At 47.1% G+C, this 10,574-nt stretch overlaps 1 long non-coding RNA gene across 1 annotated transcript; it reads left to right on the top strand.

The window, feature by feature from the left end:
* The first annotated feature begins 219 nt into the window (after positions 1-219).
* Positions 220-8,667, top strand: LOC141082722 (uncharacterized). The gene is made up of 6 exons (XR_012230558.1): positions 220-386; positions 6,669-6,746; positions 6,881-6,964; positions 7,051-7,264; positions 7,341-7,486; positions 7,618-8,667. It is a non-coding gene; the product is annotated as an uncharacterized lncRNA (long non-coding RNA).
* Positions 8,668-10,574: the final 1,907 nt, after the last annotated feature.

Below are 10,574 nucleotides of genomic sequence, written 5' to 3'. Positions count from 1 at the left end.
AAATTTATGATTCCGGCGTCTGGAAAAAACGTCTCTAGTAACGTTTTTTGCTACAATGGAAGTCTATGGGCGCCGGATCCGGAAAAAGCCTGATCCGGCCACCTGATCTTTTTTTTAGGTCTGAGCATGCTCAGATCCAATTGGCCAGCCCCCAGGAAACCGACATATACAATGCCAGTGAGGCCCTCATCCATTATCATGCAGCCAGCCAGCCACAGAGGAGCCAGCCACAGAGCAGCCAGACGCAGGGCATCCAGCCACAGGGCATCCAGCCACAGAGCGGGGCCAGCGAGAGAGCGTGGCCAGCCACAGAGCAGCCAGCATCCACAGAGCCAGGCAGGCCAGCCAGCCAGACAGCTACTCCCACGTCTCGTCAGCTCTTAGAGGTAAATAATTTTTTTGTTTTGTTTTTATGTATGTATTTATGTATATATTATTTTTTTTATTCTGAACAATAATTCAAAAGCCCTTACATATTAAAGCCCTTAAATGTTATCACACACCATCTCTGATATGCTATCTCTGAGCACGTCGTCCCTTTTAAAGCACCAGCTATTTGGCACAATAACAGTGCTCCTTTTGCTGTCCCCCATAATCGTGCCCTCTAGATGATAAAATTGTCCCCTAGAAAATGTTAATGCCCTGTGCAAGTGCCCTGGAAAACAGTGACCACATTTTCCCCCTAGAAAGTAATAATGCCCTGTGTATTCTTTTGATGGTCACAATACACTAAGTGCTCTTATAACATTAATGCTTCTAATTTCCCCACTTAATATTTAATAATATCTCCAGAATCCCCCAATGTACAGCACCATATACACAGTATGATGGTCCAACAGCTTCCCTATACACAGTATGATTTGTTCACAACTCCCCTTTACACTCCCTTTTTAAATCAACGCAGGTGATGAAACTGTTTTGCATCACAATTTGCACAGCTTTGAAGTCTGCTTCTTACGCTTCGACAAACAATTTTGCACAAGTATCTTTGGGTATTAATTTGTTGAATTGCATCTCTTATGTAATTTTTCAAATCACTGACACTTTTTGAATTTCGACTGTAAACTTTGTCCTTGAGTACTCCCAAAAAGAACAAATCCATTGGGGTAAAGTCTGGTGAACGTGCCGGCCAATCAAGTGGGCCTCTTCGGCCAATCCAGTTATTAGGAAGTGTTTCATCACCCTAGTTTACACATACTGTCCACCTACTGTTGGACCCCATGTGTATATATATATATATATTAATATATATATATATATATATATATATATAGTAGGGATTCGTTCTGGTAGGTAATGGCAGGGCTGCAGTAACGAGGCAACACAGGCTTAAAGTCCAATTTCAGTGGTTTAATGTCACGTTGCAAACAGCAGATTAACAGAAAGTAAGGAAAAACCTAAATATACTCTAGCTTGGAGAACCACTGGTCCCAGACTCACCCCTTGCATGGGACAGGCTTAACTAAGCGGCTGCCAGGTCCGCGGCATCCGCCAGGTGTCATTCCCAGGGTTGTTGAGAGTCTTGCTGCTATAGTCCTGCAGCACGGGGATCCTGTATACAAGTTCAGGCTAAGTCCAGCCAAGTTCCTGTAACTTCCAGACACACTCACCATGTGCCAAACACCAACCTCCATTACATAGCCCATAACCCCTCCTACAAGTGAGGTAAACATCACATGGGCTGATCACATGACCATGACATCATCACAGGTCCTGTCTTTAGGGAAAAACCCGGCCAAATATTATTCTGCTGGGAGAAATGTATCTCCCATCCAGTAAAACACCCTTTACTGTACCACATACCTCCCTCCTATGTTCAACCCTAAGGGGGTGGACACATGACATACAGTGAACTCTGGACAGGGCATCTGCATTCCCCTGTAGTCTGCTACTGAAAATTTAAAATTTTGCAGGGACAGGAACCACCTGGTGACTCGGGCATTCCTCTCCTTAGCTTGACTCATCCACGTAAGAGTGGAATGATCTGTCACCAACCGAAATGTTCTTCCCAGCAAACAGTAGTGCAATGACTCCAGTGCCCACTTGATGGCCAGGCACTCTCCACAATACTGTACCTGGTTTCAGCTGGGATAAGTTTCCGGCTTGGGAAACTAACGGGATGCTCTTCCTGAGACAGCACGGCCCCAAGCCCTATCTCAGAGGCATCCGTCTGCACAATGAACTCTTTTGAAATTTGGAGTGATCAGGACTAGTGTACCACACAGTACCCCTTTTAACTTTGTAAAGGCCGCCTCTAACTGATCATTCAAGTGGACCATCACAGATTTCCTCCCTTTTAAGCAGTCTGTTAAAGGCGCGGACAGGGTTTCAAAGTTGGGAATGAACTGCCTGTATATCCCACCAAACCTAAAAGGCTTTTACCTGTTTTGTTGTGAGGGGACGAGGCCAGTTCTGAATTGCCTCCACTTTGTTTACTTGAGGCTTGAGAACTCTCACAATGAAGTGATCCATGGAACACTTCTTTGGGTTGGCAGTTAGCCCTGCTTGTCGCAGAGAGTCTACCACTGCCTGTACTTTTGCTAAGTGACTTTCCCAGTCGGTGCTGAACACAATAATATTGTCTAGATAGGCTGAGGCATAGCGGCGATGGGGATGGAGAACAATATCCATTAATCGCTGGAACGTTGCTGGTGCGCCATGCAACCCAAAGGGTAACATCGTATACTGGAACAGCCCCTCAGGTGTTACAAAGCTGTTTTTTCCTTCGCCGCGTCTGTTAGGGGTACCTGCCAATAACCTTTTGTGAGGTCCAGAGTTGTAAAATACAGTGCCTGCCCAAATCGCTCTAGCAACTCGTCAACCCGAGGCATAGGGTAGGCGTCAAACTTTGAAATGTCATTAAGTTTTCTAAAATCATTACAGAATCTTAGCGACCCATCAGGCTTGGGTATTAGGACTATTGTGCTGGCCCACTCACTTTGGGACTCTTCTATGACCCCTAACTGTAGCATAGTTTTTACCTCTTCCGAGATGGCTTGTCGCCGGGCCTCAGGCACCCGATATGGCTTTAGTCGGACTTTGGCCTGTGGCTCCGTGACAATGTCATGTTGGATTAGGGAGGTGTGTCCGGGGAGCTCTGAAAAAACATCTGTATTTCGGCTAATGAACTCCCGGACCTCCTGAACCTGTCTAGGATACAAAGTATCTGCAATTTTGACAGCGGGTTGGGCTTCTCCTGCCTCGCCCCAAGGTGATGGAGCTTTCTCCATCTGAAACGCAGGCAGCGGACTATCGCCACCAAGGTTTTCTCTATCTTTCCATGGTTTAAGCAAATTAACATGTTAAACCTGTTCTGGCTTTCTCCGTCCTGGCTGGTGTACCTTGTAGTCTACTGGCCCCACCTTTTCCATGATCTCGTAGGGTCCCTGCCACCTTGCAAGAAATTTGCTATCTACGGTAGGCACAAGTACCAACACCCAATCCCAAGGGCTAAAGGTTCTTACCCGAGCCCCCGGTTATAGACCCGACTCTGTGACTGTTGTGCTGCCTCCATATGTTCCCGGACTAAGGGTAGGACTGTCTCCATTCTTTCTTGCATTTTTGCAACATGTTCTATCACACTTTTGTGGGGAGCAGGTTGGTTCTCCCAGGCCTCTTTGGCTATATCTAGTAAGCCCTGTGGATGTCTGCCGTACAATAGTTCAAAGGGCGAGAACCCCGTAGATGCCTGAGGCACCTCCCGCACTGCAAACAACAAATATGGCAATAAGAGATCCCAGTCCTTCCCATCTTTAGAAACTGCCTTTTTTTAACATGTTATTCAGCGTCTTATTGAATCTTTCTACCAGACCATCTGTTTGGGGATGATAGAACGATGTGCGCAACTGTTTGACATTTAGCAAACGGCAGAGTTCCTTCATAATTTTTGGCATAAAGGGAGTTCCCTGGTCTGTTAAAATTTCTTGAGGAATTCCCACCCGCGAAAGCATACCCATGAGTTCCTTTGCTATAAGCTTAGCTGATGTGTGGCGCAGAGGAATGGCCTCAGGATATCGGGTGGCATAATCTAGAACTACCAAGATGTGTTGGTATCCCCTTGCCGACTTATTGAGAGGCCCGACCAGATCCATTGCCACTCTCTCGAAGGGTACCTCTATGATTGGTAAAGGCACCAAGGGACTCCGAAAGTGAGGCTGGGGACTGGTTACCTGGCACACTGGACAGGAATTACAGTACCGTTTAACTTCTTCATGGACCCCTAGCCAGTAGAACCACTGCAGAATTTGGTCTAGGGTTTTCTTTTGGCCCAAATGCCCCCCAAGTACATGTGCTAAGTCCATTACCAGCCTACGATATGCCAGAGGTACCAGTAACTGTTCTACCATTTCCCCACGGATTTTCTCCACTCGGTACAACAAATCTTGATTCAGCTCAAAGCGTGGCAACACTGTAGCTGCCCCAGGTTGTTGAGGTTCCCCATTCACAAACAGTACATTTTCTCTGGCCCGGGCCAAAGTAGGGTCTCGGAGTTGCGCCGTACCAAAATTATCACCTGCTACATTCAAGTCTGACAACTCGGGTCCCGGCAGCAAGTCTCCCACCTCTCCAGCCAATACTTCTATGGGAGAATTCTTCCCCTCCTCCACCGAAGGGAAGGTTACCCCTACCGCCAGCACTTCTTCCTCTGGGCCACCAGGTTCATGCCCTCTTCGGGAAAATGTAACCTGGTTGCCTCTGGTGCCGGCAGTTGCTCCGTGGGTGGGACAACAGATGGTCACAGCACAGAAAATAAAGGAAAGTCTCTTAAAATTATCACTTCATAATGCAGATTTAGTCACAACCCCCACCTCGCGGCACTGCCTTCCCGCTGGCGTGTTCATCACCACTAGTGCGGTGGGATAGTCTTTTAAGTCCCCTTGTATACACAACACCCCTATTTTCCGACCCGTATACTCGCTGGTTTGTATCCAGCTGGCTCATACCAGGGTTACAAGACTCCCTGAGTCCATTAGGGCCACAGCCGGGGTGCCTTCCACTTCAATCTGACACAAATGTTCCTTATTAGGACCTTTCGGGGTGCCCATCGCACACATCGGTTCGGCATAGTGAGACTGGCGGTACCCAAAGTTTGTGTCCATGGGCTCAGCCAGGTGGGGGCAATCAGCTCTCATATGATCTGTTTCCTGGCACCGCCAGCAGACTATGGGGCTCCTTACTTCCCCAGATAAGTCCTGAGCGGCCTTCCTGGGCTCCGCTCGCCGAACCAGGGGTGGAGACTTAGGGAACTTTCCTGTTACCTTCCGAGGAGTCCCTCCCTGTAGCTCTTTGGTAGCCCCATACCTTTCTATGAGGTCTATCATCTGCATGGCATTAATAGGGGATGCCTGTCCGAACCATGTCTGGAGGGAGGGGGGCAAAGCCCTCCAAAACGTATCAGTCACTATGCGGTCCAGCATGGCTGTGGAGGACAACACCTCAGGCTGCAACCACTTTCGTAACAGGTGCATCAGGTCGTAATACTGGGACCGAGCCGGCTTGGAGGGGGTAAACTCCCACTGGTGTACCCGCTGGGCCCGAACTAACACATTTACCCCAGACGTGCCAGTATCTCACTCTTAACGACCATGTAGTCCGACCTTTGCTCCGTAGTTAGATCCTGATACGCTTTCAATGGTCCTGGGGCCAGAAATGGAGCGATGATTTCTGCCCACTGGTCCCGGGGGTAGCTTCTCTCTCTCAGCGACTCCTTCAAACATCTCCAAGTACGCCTCCACATCGTCCGACTTCTCCATCTTGGGAACCGCTGTATGACCCGCTTTCCGGACATCATGGATTCCCCAGTTAGTTCTTTTTGTCTGCGCTGTCGTGATATGCTGTATCAAAAGTTGATTGGCTTCCTGCTGCTTCATAGCCTGCTGTCGCATGGCCTCCTGCTGCTGCTGCCGCATGGCCTCCTGCTGCTGCTGCATAGGCTGCTGCTGCTGTCGCATGGCCTCTATGAGCGTTTTTACCGTGGCCTCCATTTCTGGAAAGTTCCCCGACTGGGTCTGTGCCACTCGTTTCACCCAGGACATAGGCTGGGGTACAAATCAAAAATAAGAAAAACAGCCTGGCCTCTCTGCGTTTTCCCGCATTCAGTCCACCAATTGTAGGGATTTGCTCTGGTAGGTAATGGCAGGGCTGCAGTAATGAGGCAATACACAGGCTTAAAGTCCAATTTCAGTGGTTTAATGTCACGTTGCAAACAGCAGATTAACAGAAAGTAAGGAAAAACCTAAATATACTCCAGCTTGGAGAACCACTGGTCCCAGACTCACCCCTTGCACGGGACGGGCTTAACTAAGCGGCTGCCAGGTCCGCTGCATCCACCAGGTGCCATTCCCAGGATTGTTGAGAGTCTTGTTGCTATAGTCCTGCAGCACGGGAATCCTGTATACAAGTTCAGGCTAAGTCCAGCCAAGTTCCTGTAACTTCCAGACACACTCACCCTGTGCCAAACACCAACCTCCATTACATAGCCCATAACCCCTCCTACAAGTGAGGTAAACATCACATGGGCTGATCACGTGACCCTGACATCATCGCAGGTCCTGTCTTTAGGGAAAAACCCGGCCAAACATTAACCTGCTGGGAGAAATGTATCTCCCATCCAGTAAAACACTCTTTACTGTACCACAATATATTAATCAATATTTTTTGTATAACAGGTAGCTGAAGCAGCAGAAGAGGTACTTCCAGAAGAAGACCGAAGGGGTGGAGAGATACCCGGAGTGGGCTCGCAATTGGTAAGTTTCTTGCATGCATCGCAAGAAACACATCATCACACTGCACACAACACATAAAAAAAGTGATCATTACAGACATCACACTGCACACAACGCCTACATCAAAGCACATAATTTTTGTTTTAATTTTATAGTCTTCTGATTCTGGTGCTCGATCCAAAGGTCCTCAAAGCGCCTCCCAGGGTCATCGGCGTGAGCGGTCGGGTGGTCGACAGCGGGTAAGCACCTTTATTTTTTATGTTTTTTTTTCCAACGTTATGTTGTTGTTTTGAGTTTAACGTTGTTTTTTTGTCTTTTTTAACAGCCTTCACAGTGTGCTCCTGAATCGGACGGTGAGGAGGAGGCCGGACTAGATATAGAACTCCTCATCGATCTGATCCGAGAAGGGGAGCCACTGTGAAATATGGGGGACCACAGTCACGCCGATCTCATTGTGACTCGTCGGCTCTGAGAGGAAGTATGCCGGCAGCTTTTGGCCAACTGGGAGGGCCTCGATGTTCGGGTCCAGCATAAAGCGCGTAAGTATACACAGTTCAGACATATTGCTGGATGTAAAGTGTTGTATCCTAACCAATTTGTGCTTTCACTTTTCAGGCGAGATAATTGTCAAGCGGTGGCGGTCAATCAGGGATCGCTTCAAGAAGGAGTTAAACAATGAGATGCGGGCCCCGAGTGGATCTGGAGGACACAGGAGCAAGTACAGATATGCCAACGCCCTGTCGTTCCTCCGGTCAACAATAGTGAGCAGAAGATAAATATTACACACCCCATTTAATAAAAAATGTTTAGATGTCTAACACTTTTTTTTTGCTTCAGCCAGGGTCATGCAATATCAATATATTAATTACATTTTTTTCTCTTTATTCCACAGCACCATCTGCAGCACTTGGGAGCCTGCAGAGTTGAACACTTTTGGGGCGATCCCTCAGGAGTCCGCCACCGAGGGACACTTTGACAGTCCCATCCCATCTGCACCTTCCCAACCTTCCCTCACATGTAATCCCTCCGTCCCACCCCCTTGCGCTGGAGCGTCGTGGCCCACTGCATTGCATGAATCTGCTGGTGAGGATATAGCTTTTCCTTTACCCCACCCCTCTGCTGCTGCCACTTCTAGTACACCTGTGGGTTCTGGGCTCCAGCGCCAGAGTGGTCAGGAGAAGAGCTATGCGCCTGAATTCTTGCATCTATGTGCATCCTTCTAGAACTGTCTGAAATTGTTGTCTGAGCAAATGACCGCAGGATTTAATTTGCTCAACAACAGTATTCTTGAATTGCTCACACTCCTGGTTATGATGCAGTCAGATGCAAGTAAAGCTCCCAACCACACATTTTTTCAGTCGGTACTCGAGCGCATGGATAAGCTATCTCCTGACAAGCAAATGCATGTAATGCAATCGTGCCAGTCTGCTTTAGCGCATGTTAGCTCCCAAGCCCCTCCACCCACACCGATACTTCCTCCCACACCTGCTTCCCCTCCAGCCACTGTCCCTCCTCCCCCTCCTATGCAATACCAGCATCATGCCCCGTATCAGCATCCTGCCCCTTACTAACATACCGCCTCGTACCACTTCCCAGCTACATCATCCGTGCCTCCACTCCCTGCCCACTACCACCAGTCTCCTTCAACACCCATCATGCCCCAAACCCACCCCTCTTCTCCACCCTCCACCACTTCTGCCTCCCAATCCATCCACTCCACCCCTCAAACCTTTCAAATTCCCAGTACTACTCCCCGTTCTATTTCTTTCTCCACCCCTTCACCTGTTTTACCTACTGATCGTTCACCACCACCATCACTTTCCTCTCCACACTCCCAATGTCGAAGTGTCCCAATCTGACAGCCCCTCTAGCATTATCTCCACCCCCTACTATGTCGATTTATAATTTTTTTGGTCTTAAGAATTGGTAAATAAAAAAAAGGTTATTGGTTAACATATTTGTCTTTTATTGAGTTATAAGGTTTTTAAGGTAAAAAAAGTTTGTTAAAACAAAGTTAAATACTGTGGGTAAAGAAGGTTAAATACTTTGGGTAATGCACAACCAGGTACACAACTTGGGTAAAGAAGGTAAAATTCTTTGGGTAATGCACAACCAGGTACACAACTTGGGTAAAGAAGGTAAAAGACTTTGGGTAATGCACAACCAGGTACACAACTTGGGTAAACAAGGTAAAATACTTTAGGTAATGTACAACCAGGTACACAACTTGGGTAAAGAAGGTAAAATACTTTGGGTAATGCACAACCAGGTACACAACTTGGGTAAAGATGGTAAAAGACTTTGGGTAAAGAAGGTCAATGACTTTTGGTTACAAGGTCAAAGAGAAATTGTTCAAACTCTCTCATCCTGCCAGTCTACTCTTCCTTGAGGTGAAATAAAGTATTCAGCAAATTTGTCCCTCATTCTGGAAACTGACACAGAACTTTTATACGCTATGCTGTGATAATCATGCAAGGTGGTTTCTTCAGGGTGGTCATCAATGGAAATCTGTTCCTTGCATATAACAAAATTGTGCAGAACCACCCAAGCGTTCACCACCTCGTCCACAGTTTCAGTCTTGAGGTTGATAGCGGTCAATAGAACTTGCCATTTGGCTGTCAGAATCCCAAAAGCGCATTCCACCATTCTGCATGCTCGTGTGAGGCGGTAATTAAAAATTATTTTAGTTGGCGTCAATCCACTACTGGAGTATGGTTTCAGCAGGTGTTTTCCGATAGTTGGAAGGCTTCATCCCCAACACAAACAAATGGCATTGGTGGCCCAGAGGTTTCAGGCAGCGGTCTTGGGGGTGGAAATTGGAAGGTGTTTCCATAGCGATGACGCCCCATTCCAGACAATTTGAAAACTTGGGAATCATTGGACCGGTCATAGGCCCCAAGATCAACTGCTATAAACTTGTGTTCAATGTCAGCAATAGCCATGAGCACAATGGAGAAATATTTTTTATAGTTCATAGATCCAGATCCAGCAGGTTTGACGATGCGGATATGTTTCCCGTCCACTGCACTCAAGCAAATTGGAAACTGACAGTTTTGTTGGAATTTATCTGCAATTTCCAGCCATTTCTCCGTTGTGGGATGTGGTATAAACTCGTCATGTAAAGAGTCCCACAATGCACGGCATGTGTACTTCACAATTCTGGAGATGGTGGAAATCCCAATTCTGAACTGGAAATGGAGTGACGAAAGGGATTCTCCAGTTGCAAGGAATCTGTGACAAAAAAAAGGGGAAAATGAGTACAAAATACCAGAAATAACATTACAGCTATAAGTCAGCTTTAACAGTAGGAGATACAATAAAAACAATTATTAAAAACTGTGATGGGGTGGATCCACAAACGTCGTCGGCGCAGACGCATGATGCACTGCTGTCTCTCTCGCTCCTTCTACAGAACAATCGCTTTCAAACGATTCGCCTCAACAGTAAAATCCACATTAATCTTCAGAATGTTTGCTATCATGCCTTCCATCTTCGCCAGCCACTTGCTCTCCTCTACAACCTGCACTTGCTCCTCTACAACCTGTCAAAGATGGGCTGTAGGATCACTGTATATAGGTTTTCAGTAGCCAATCACATTTGGGAGCCTCCCATGGGCGTTTTAAAAAAACGGATCTGTCTTAAAACAGATAAAAAATCGGAGGAAACTGAAGGAAAACTGATGAAGGATCCGGATTTTTGCTGGATCCGCTAGACGGATCTGGTGGAAAAACGGATCCATTTCATCAGTTTTTCAGACTTGACGCCGGATCCTGCCTGTTGGAAAAAACCTGATGTCTGAAAGTAGCCTTAAAAGACTCACCAGCCACCATTTCCAGCTTTCCATTACCA

Source organism: Dendrobates tinctorius, unplaced genomic scaffold (assembly GCF_039654945.1).
Source record: "Dendrobates tinctorius isolate UK_male_01 unplaced genomic scaffold, ASM3965494v1 ptg000019l, whole genome shotgun sequence".
In the NCBI taxonomy this organism is placed as follows: Eukaryota; Metazoa; Chordata; class Amphibia; order Anura; family Dendrobatidae; genus Dendrobates; species Dendrobates tinctorius.
The sequence above is the reverse complement of the archived record's forward strand: the minus strand, read 5'-3'. Positions and strand labels throughout refer to the sequence as shown.